Source organism: Fragaria vesca, linkage group LG6, assembly GCF_000184155.1.
Source record: "Fragaria vesca subsp. vesca linkage group LG6, FraVesHawaii_1.0, whole genome shotgun sequence".
Classification (NCBI taxonomy): domain Eukaryota; kingdom Viridiplantae; phylum Streptophyta; class Magnoliopsida; order Rosales; family Rosaceae; genus Fragaria; species Fragaria vesca.
Genome location: NC_020496.1, coordinates 11,550,091 through 11,559,151, shown reverse-complemented (window position 1 = coordinate 11,559,151; position 9,061 = coordinate 11,550,091).

The following is a 9,061-nucleotide window of genomic DNA, read 5'->3' as shown; positions in this document are numbered from 1 at the left end:
AACTTATCCATATATAGAACTCACCAAATGGTGACCTAAGGAAGGAGAAATTCGATCGACACCGAATCCGAACCGGCGGAGTTTTGGAGCTCGATTTATCTCTCACGGCGGCGCCACTCGATGCACCACCTATCCAGCAATGAAGTAGAGACGACGGCGAAGTCTTTTGGGACAAGTGTGGCGGTCTCCGGTGGCTTGACGGCGGAGCTAGGCCGAGAAGAAATCTGGCAGGCGAAATAGACTTCTTACCAATCCACCTTGGGTAATATAAAGAACTTTAGCCGACGAAATTCTTTATTTTCGTCGGCTAAACTCTTTTGAAAATTTTGAAAATTTTTGACTTTAGCCGACGACTTTTCATATATTTTCGTCGGCTAAAGTCCTTTGAAAATTTTCCTCCAAATTTGGTTTACCGCCTGAAAATTTTTGACCTTAGCCGACGACTTTTTTAATATCTCGTTGGCTAAAGTCTATAAATTCATGAAAACGCTCATATCTCCCTCTATATTACGTAGTTTGGTCAAACCTTCCACACGAAAAACTTTCACGTAGATGAGACGCAACCGCCTATATAAAAATTTTGAGACATTTGCCTTCGACGATAGGGCTCCCATAGGGAATAATAACGGTAAATAGGGTTAACCGCTACTATCAGCACCGAGACTTTTACCCGATTTACGTGATTTTTGAACCATAGCCGTATTTTCACCATTCTGAACACATCTTATTTCACGAGATTTTTGATAATTTTGCTTCATATATATAGTTGGTTCACAAAGTTGTATAACCTACTAAACAAGTTATACAACATTAGTAGACACGTTGTGATTCCAATGACTAAAATTTACAAACCAAAATTCGACCGTCAGATATGATCATTATGACGAAAGATGTCTATGGTAAAAAATTCCACTGGATCCGACAACGTTAAGGACTCAATCGAAACGGGTAACCCTAATCTATCGTCACTTATCACACGAAAACGCTTATATCTCCCTCTATATTACGTGGTTTGGTCAAACCTTCCACACAAAAAACTCTCACGTAGATGAGACGCAACTGCCCATATAAAAATTTTGAGACATTTACCTTCCGACGATAGGGCTCCCCATAGGGAATAATAACGGTAAATAGTAGACACGTGATTCCGATGACTAAAATTTACAAACTAAAATTCGACCGTCCGATATGATCATTATGACGAAAGATGTCTATGGTAAAAAATTCAACTGGATTCGACAACGTTAAGGGCTCGATCGAAACGGTCAACTCTAATCGGAAATAAGAAAACTGCATTTTGAAGCCCTAAACGGACTCGGATGGCCAAAAAGGCTCATACATCATGACACTAGCAATGAGTTTGACTCGTAGGGCCGTTACGCTTCCGAAAAGGTATCACAATAGTCAATCGGACACCAAAAACCAAATCTGCAGCATAGTGAATAATAAGGGTAAATTGCATTGACCGCAACTATCGGCACCGAGACTTTACCGGAATACCGTGATTTTTCAATCGTGGACGTATTTCACCATTCTAGTCATATCTTATTTCACGACTTTTTTGTGTTTGAAGGTTCTACGTATAGTTTTTTTTTCCCAGATGAGTTGTTGTCCAGATCTGCAAATATAAGGCACTTTAGCCGACGAAATTAAGGCACTTTAGCCGACGAAATTATATTTTTCGTCGGCTAAACTTTTAAAAATTTCGTCGGCTAAAGTTCACAGACTATAGCCGACGAAAAAAATTATTCAGACGACGAAATTTTAATTTCGTCGGTTAAAGTTGACCATAGCCGACGAAAATTTTTAATTAGCCGACGAATGGAAATTTCGTCGGCTAAAATCCACTTTAGCCGACGAAAAAATAATTCGTCGGCCTGGTTTTTTTTATTTTCATCGGCTAATTAGTGATTTAATTACATCTATTAGCGTCTTATGTCAAATATCTAATTCAATTCAAGCTAACAGACTAACTTATATATAGGTAGCCCTCCTGCATACATATAAGCTCACTTATTGTGTTTACACAACCGAATTTCAAAATTCCTATCTAAATCCCTTTAGAAGTAAATCTAGTCGCTTATTCATTATAGTTCTTCTACTGAGATAAGTTTGAGTATCAATTGATGGAGGAAATATTAAGAGAAATGAGGTCAAAAGTCAATGGAGGTCATTTTCTAATTCTCAGAAAAAATTTCGTTAATAGATTTATTCGTGTTGTATACTATAGTTGACTGATCTAATGAATTAATCCTTACGATTGAAGAAATAAAAACACAAATTAGAACTGCCCTACCAAGAAAATGAACTACCGTCTTCTAGCTTCTTCTTTTAACAAATTAATTATTTATAAGAAAATATACAGTTTTTCATGACCAAAAATTGAAGATATTAAAACAAGCGGAAATTATTGAATCTAGACCACATTTTTGTCCCATGGAAGAGAAACTAGCAACAAATAAGATGCTCCATCTGTCTTGTACCTATTATCTGCTAGTTCCCCGTAAGAGTATCTTGTTGCTGACCTTTCGCTGCTCTGCCAATTCGATCACATGGCACAGTTTGGTAAAGCCATTTCGATCGGGCTTATCCAATTTCTTGTATGATTTGTACCTGAACTTATATATAGGTGAACTTCGATCGATACGCTCCTGTAAAATTATAGATACGGACTTGTAATGATTTTCTTTTCTCACATAGCACAGTTTAGGAAAGTCATTTCGATCGGGCTTATCCAATTTCTTGTATGATTTGTACCTGTAGTACCGGTTGGCAATCTATGCGCGCGTACAGCAACATTGGGGTACCAAGAATTCAGCGTCCCAAGTCATAGAATTGATTAATCATAACTATTAATTAATGCATGTCGTTGGATGGCTTGAATAGATCAGATATTTGCGTTCTGGGCTCCAGAAACGTAATATTTTCCATATATAGATATAACAAAACAAACATGATAATGTATTTTACAAGCTAAATATGTCTAATTATATAGTCTGGTAGCTTGTTGCTAGATAAGAAGACTGGTAGAGTAGAAACGAACGAAGACTGGTAGAGTAGACCAATCAAACCTAGCTAACATGGATATTTTTGGATTATTTGTCCATCGTGCTTGAAGCCTGAATACCTTGCAAGGGGCCGGCCGGTGGTCTTTTTGACACGGACACATGCATTGAAATGTTAACGTCCATGTCAATTTGTCACTTGATGAAATAGTGGAACTTAGTTTATGGTTTGCATTCTCTAGACAGTATACTTTGAAGTTGCCTGATCAGGGGAAAAAACAAAAGGTTGTGTGAAGTAGAGGGATATTAACACACAATTCCGATCATTCATCTTTCTTTCATCCTCGTTCAAAGGAGAGGGATCGATCAAACCACCTACTTGGCATCGATGGTGTTTTGCGTCAGAATGACAACCAAATAGACATCAAAACCCTAGCCGCTTCGGCGTCAGGATGCTATCAGGGTCGCCATCCCCGTCCGCCACCCCCCCCACCAAGGCCACCATCCGCTGCTGTCCTTTTCTTTACATAGTGGTCCGCGGCGTTGATCTGTGGTGGTGTCGATCTGGGTTAGGTTCGGATAAGATTAGGCTGCTCTAGGAGCTTATACAGGCTTGTGGTGGATATGTGGGTCCGTCAAATGAGGATCATGGCACTGTTGTTGGTATGAAGCCATGGCTCGTTGTGGTGGCACATCTGGCATTCGGTGACGGTGATGGTACTTGTGTCAGCAGTTGCAGACTAGAATTTACTCATGGGTTCAGTTGGGCTCGGGCCAATTCTGCTAGGATTTCTTTTTAGGTCTTAGCTAATTGAATTGGTTCTACTGGAACCTATTCAGTTGGTGCATAATTTTGCTAGTTAGTGTTGGCCTATTTTGTGCTAGAGATTAAAGTCAATAGGCTCACATAATAAGTGAGCATGATTACAATGAATGAGTAGTATATTATCCTGCGTGTCATTATGAGTTGTCCTCATAATTTTTTATACTGTTTGTAGATGACAGCGGAAGTTGTATGTCATTGTGATTATGTATTGGTTGTTCTGGCTTTTTTCTTTGTTTATTATCTTGAATTAATTGAAAGTTGTATGATATTTAATTCAAAAAAAATTGAAAGGGATATTAACCGGCCCCAAGTACTAGGGCTAGCTTAATTTTCGGATGGATTTCTGCATACTAAAACTTTCAACGGTGCCAGTATCCGTTAACTTGCTGTTCTCCCTCAAAATTACAGACCAATCTTCATGAATCAAGACGAAGCAAGTGTTCGAACTCTATATTTCGTTACCAATGGTTTAGCCAGGTGTTTTGGGCTACTCCTCTGTTTATTAGGAAAGGAGGTGAACACAACTAAGCAGGAATTCACTGATGGAATGAATGGACATACCACAAAATAACAATCATGAAATATATAGAAACAGAAACTAGCACTGCCTCACTATATTATTGTTCTAGTTCTTTATCTATTTTAGTTTTTTTTTTTTTTTTACAAATCACTTATTTGTTGAATATTTTCAGTATACATGTCCACAATATAGAATATTTTGTATATATTTACTTTCCTTGTATGTGTAGGTGTAGATGTAGGAAATATTTTCCTAGTAGCGTTATGATTGTATCTCTATATAAAACTCCTATTCGGAAAAGAATAATACATTGAAGCATTCCAAGCCATATCGAATCATTCTTTTCTACTTGGTATCAGAGCTTGTCAGGTTCGATCCTTTGAATTTACACCCAAAACACCACAAATCGTTGCATACCAAAAACCCCACAAATCACTATAAAAACACACAAATTCCCAAATCCCAAAACCAAACCTGAATCCCGAATCACACCACAAACAAATCGTTGCATACATCAAAATCATAATTCCCGAATCTTGGAATCTCAAAAACCAGACCTCCAAAATGGCGCACCAAATCAACTACTATACAACCGCACCATGCCGGTCTCCATGCAAACCAAATTCATATGCGAACTCAAAATTTTCGCTATGTAGAGTATTAGGTCATAGCAAGCAACGTTGCTTTGAAACAATTGGGTACTCGGATTGGTGGGAGTTCACCAAGAAACCCCGAAAGCAAAAGTTGTCATAACCACTACAGAGGAAGACCAACCGTCCAATGTCTCCAATATCGCACAGTCAGGTATGAGTGGTAAGGTATTTATGAATATATCCTAGATTATTGATACAAGAACATCTGATCACATGTGTAATGATCCTAGCCTCTTGAAAAAATATTGTTTCTACTGCTGATGGTACTCCAACTCCAGTTACCGGAGAAAGCTCTATTATCTTATCAAACACATTAACCCTTGATTATGTATTAGTCGTTCCTTCATTGTCATACAATCTTCTCTTAGTTGGCCAAATCATTCAAGAATTATCATGTATTGTCACCTTTTATCCATCTTTTTGTGTATTTCAGGATATTTTGACGCGGCGAATTTTGGGTTATGGAGTAAGAAAAGAGAAATTGTACTACCTGGATTTGACAGAGACAGAAGAGAAACATATGCAGTTTTTGGGTCAAGCTTATCAGTTCAATAGAGTTGAGAGTTCTAAGAAAGATGTGTGGCTTTAGCACCGCTGGTTGGGTCATCTAAACTTCAATTATCTGAAGAAATTGCAACCGCAATTATTTTTCGGTGTCGATCATTCAGATTTTCATTGCAACATATGTGAACTGGCCAAGAGCCACCGTAGTTCATATTCACCAAGCCTAAATAAAAGTCCTATTAAATTTATGAAGATTCACTCTGACGTGTGGCTGCAGAAATTCATTCTCTCTCTGGCGCCCGGTATTTTGTGACATTTATTGATGATTGTACTCGTACGACTTGGGTGTCTCTATTGAAGAACAAGAGCAATGTTTATTCTAGATTCAAAGAATTTCACAAGATGGTGTCCACACAGCATCAACAGGTTGTTCCAGTTTTCCAGTTTGACAATGGCGGAGAATATATTAATGGTCCTATATAAGAGTTTATGCAGTTACATGAAATTCGACATCAGACTTCAAATACTTATACTCCTCAGCAAAATGGATTGGCAGAGAGGACAAATCGGCAGTTGCTTGAAGTTGTCCATGCCTCTTTGTTTGACATGAATGTACCTGTAGAATATTGGGGAGAAGCTATGACATCTGTTGCCTACCTCATTAAATTGAATATCAAAACCCTTTACAACAGCTTCAAAAACTTCTCTCGATTCCTTCATTGCCTAACTTGGAGCCTCGTGTATTTAGATGTACAGTGTATGTTCATATTCCAAAACCACAACGAAGTAAGCTTGATCTCCATGCAAGGAAGTGTATTTTTGTGGGTTATGTAGATTTTCAGAAGGGATATAGATGTTATGATCCTCTTACATACATCATGCATACACCATGCATACACCATGCATGTATCCCTTGATGTTTCTTTTCGTGAATCTGAGCTTTACTACTCAGGGGGAGTATCAGAGTTTTCCCTTCAGGGGGAGAGAGCATATGAAGGGAATTCCCAAAATTTATTTGAATTCGAAGAATTAGAAGCCTTGGAGTCGAGATTTAGAGTCAGAGAAACCACAAATAACAAAGAGGCGCAAGAGAAGACCAAAGAGACAGAAGCTGCTGACGCTGACACAGGCCCACGTGCTGACACAGGCATAAGCTCACATGATGCTCAGTCGATCCAGCCGAGCCAGACGAGCCGCGTCAGAGGAGAGACACAGGCACCATGTGTCGTGCAACTTGAGGAGGATGGCTGCCCACGTGTTGGACCACAGTTGGAAGGCACTCTGAACTCGCCACATGTCGTGCAGCCATTAGTTGACACGCCTTGTGCTGCAGATGGTGTCGGTAGAAATGAAACAACGTCTTTACAGGGGGACCCACACGACAAACCCATCAATTTGACTGCTGAGCCTTCAGATGTCGTCCCTGTAATTTTGAATTCTTCTGGGTCAGATAGTTTCCCTTTCTCTACACTATGAACCCAAGAATTTGTTGCGAATGTCCCTCCTCATGTACCTTTAAATTCAAACCAATTATCTAGGTAGATAATATTGTAACTAAAAAATCATAGAGGGTTACCAAAGGTATTCTAAAGAAACAACATAAACCAGGCATCAAAACCAAAACTAAATATCATATAGCTAATTACATGTCTAACCATAGGTTGTCTGGGTCACATGCTCTTATCATTAATCAATTATCCAATGTTTTTATTCCTAGTACTGTACATGATGCATTGGCCGATCCGAAGTGGACTCAAGCGATAAATAAAGAACTAGAAGCCTTGTAAAAGAACTCGACCTTGGATGTTATTCATAAACCTATTGGAAAGAAGACCGTTGGATGCCATTGGGTATTTACGGTTAAACTCAAAGCCAATGGGAGCATTGATAGATATAAAGCCAGATTAGTTGCCAAATGATACACCCAACGCTATGGGATTGATTATGAAGAAACGTTGGCGCCTGTATCAAAGATCAACACTGTTCGAATCTTAATTTCGCTTGCGACAACTAAAGAAGTGTTTGTATGGTTTGAAGAAGTGTAGACCTTGCGATGTCGGAAAGGTTTGTAAGTTGAAGAAGTGTTTGTATGGTTTGAAGCAGTCTCCTAGAGGTTGGTTTAGAAGATTCTCTAAATCAATGAAGACATTTGGTTATAGACAAAACAACTCAGATCACACTTTGTTCATTAAACGTAATTAGGGTAAAATCACCGCTCTGATTGTGTATGTTGATGATATGATTGTTACAAGAGATGACCCAAAATAGATGGAGGCTCTACAGAAGTACCTTTCAAAGGAGTTTGAGATGAAGGACCTTGGACAGTTGAAGTATTTTCTCGGAATTGAAGTTGCAAGGTCAAAGAAGGGGATTTCTTTATCCCAGCGAAAGTATGTACTTGACTTGTTAGCTGAGACCGGAATGCTTGACTGGAAGCCTGTTGAGACACCAATTGAGATGAATCACAACCTTGTCATTTATCCGAATCAAGTTCCAACTGATAAAGGAAGGTACCAACGTCTAGTAGGGAGACTTATTTATTTTTCTCCTACTGGACCCGATATTGCTTATGTTGTGAGTGTGGTTAGTCAATTTATGCATTGTCCCAGCGAAGAGCATATGGATGCAGTGTATCGTATTCTGAAGTATCTTAAGATGACACCTGAAAAATGCTTGTTGTTTGAAAAGAATGGTGAATTGGAAGTTGTAGGGTACACAGATGCTGATTGGGCTGGTGATAAGACTGAGTGACGGTCTACATATGAGTATTTTACATTTGTTGGAGGAAACCATGTGACTTGGCGTAGTAAGAAACAAAAAGTCGTTGCAAGATCAAGTGCTGAAGTAGAGTTTCGAGACATGGCACATGAAGTTTGTGAGATGCTATGTCACATCCCGACCCTTATATTTTTACCTTATTTACTAGCGTGATTATAATAAGAATTTTTACCGTCCCGATCATTGAGTAAATAGTTTAATTGGTCCCTAGAGGGGTTTCGGGGACGATTATGTGCGGAGGATTATTCGTATGAGGAAAATACGACGACGGTAAAAATAGTAAATTTTAGCTAGTAAAAGGTAATTTTTATTCGGGTATTATTTTTCGGGGTGTTGAATTTTGAAAATTTGGGTTAAAAGGAATGTTGGGTCGGCTGGGCCGAGCCCAACCCATTTCTTCTTCCTTTCTCTCTCCCTCCCTCCCGATTTTTCTTCTCCTCCCACCCGATTTTCTTCTCTCTACACCCAGCAGACTTCCGGCCGTCCTCCCGCCGCCGTCCGACCTCCGTTCGCCGCCGGACCGGTCCCGTTCGGTCGGTCTCCCTCCCAGCAACACTTCTAGACCGGTGAGAGGAGCCCTAGCGCCGCCGTGAGAGAGCGGTGCCGCCCGAAAGCAAGGGCTGCCCCGAGCTTCCCTTCGCCGGAACTTCCTCCTCCGGCCACCAATCCGGGCAAGCTTGGTATGGTTTTGTAGCCCTCCAACCCAGCAACCTTGCCCTAAAAGGACTCACTCCCTCTTGAGCTAGGTAAGGAGAAATTTGAGGTGGAAGTTTTA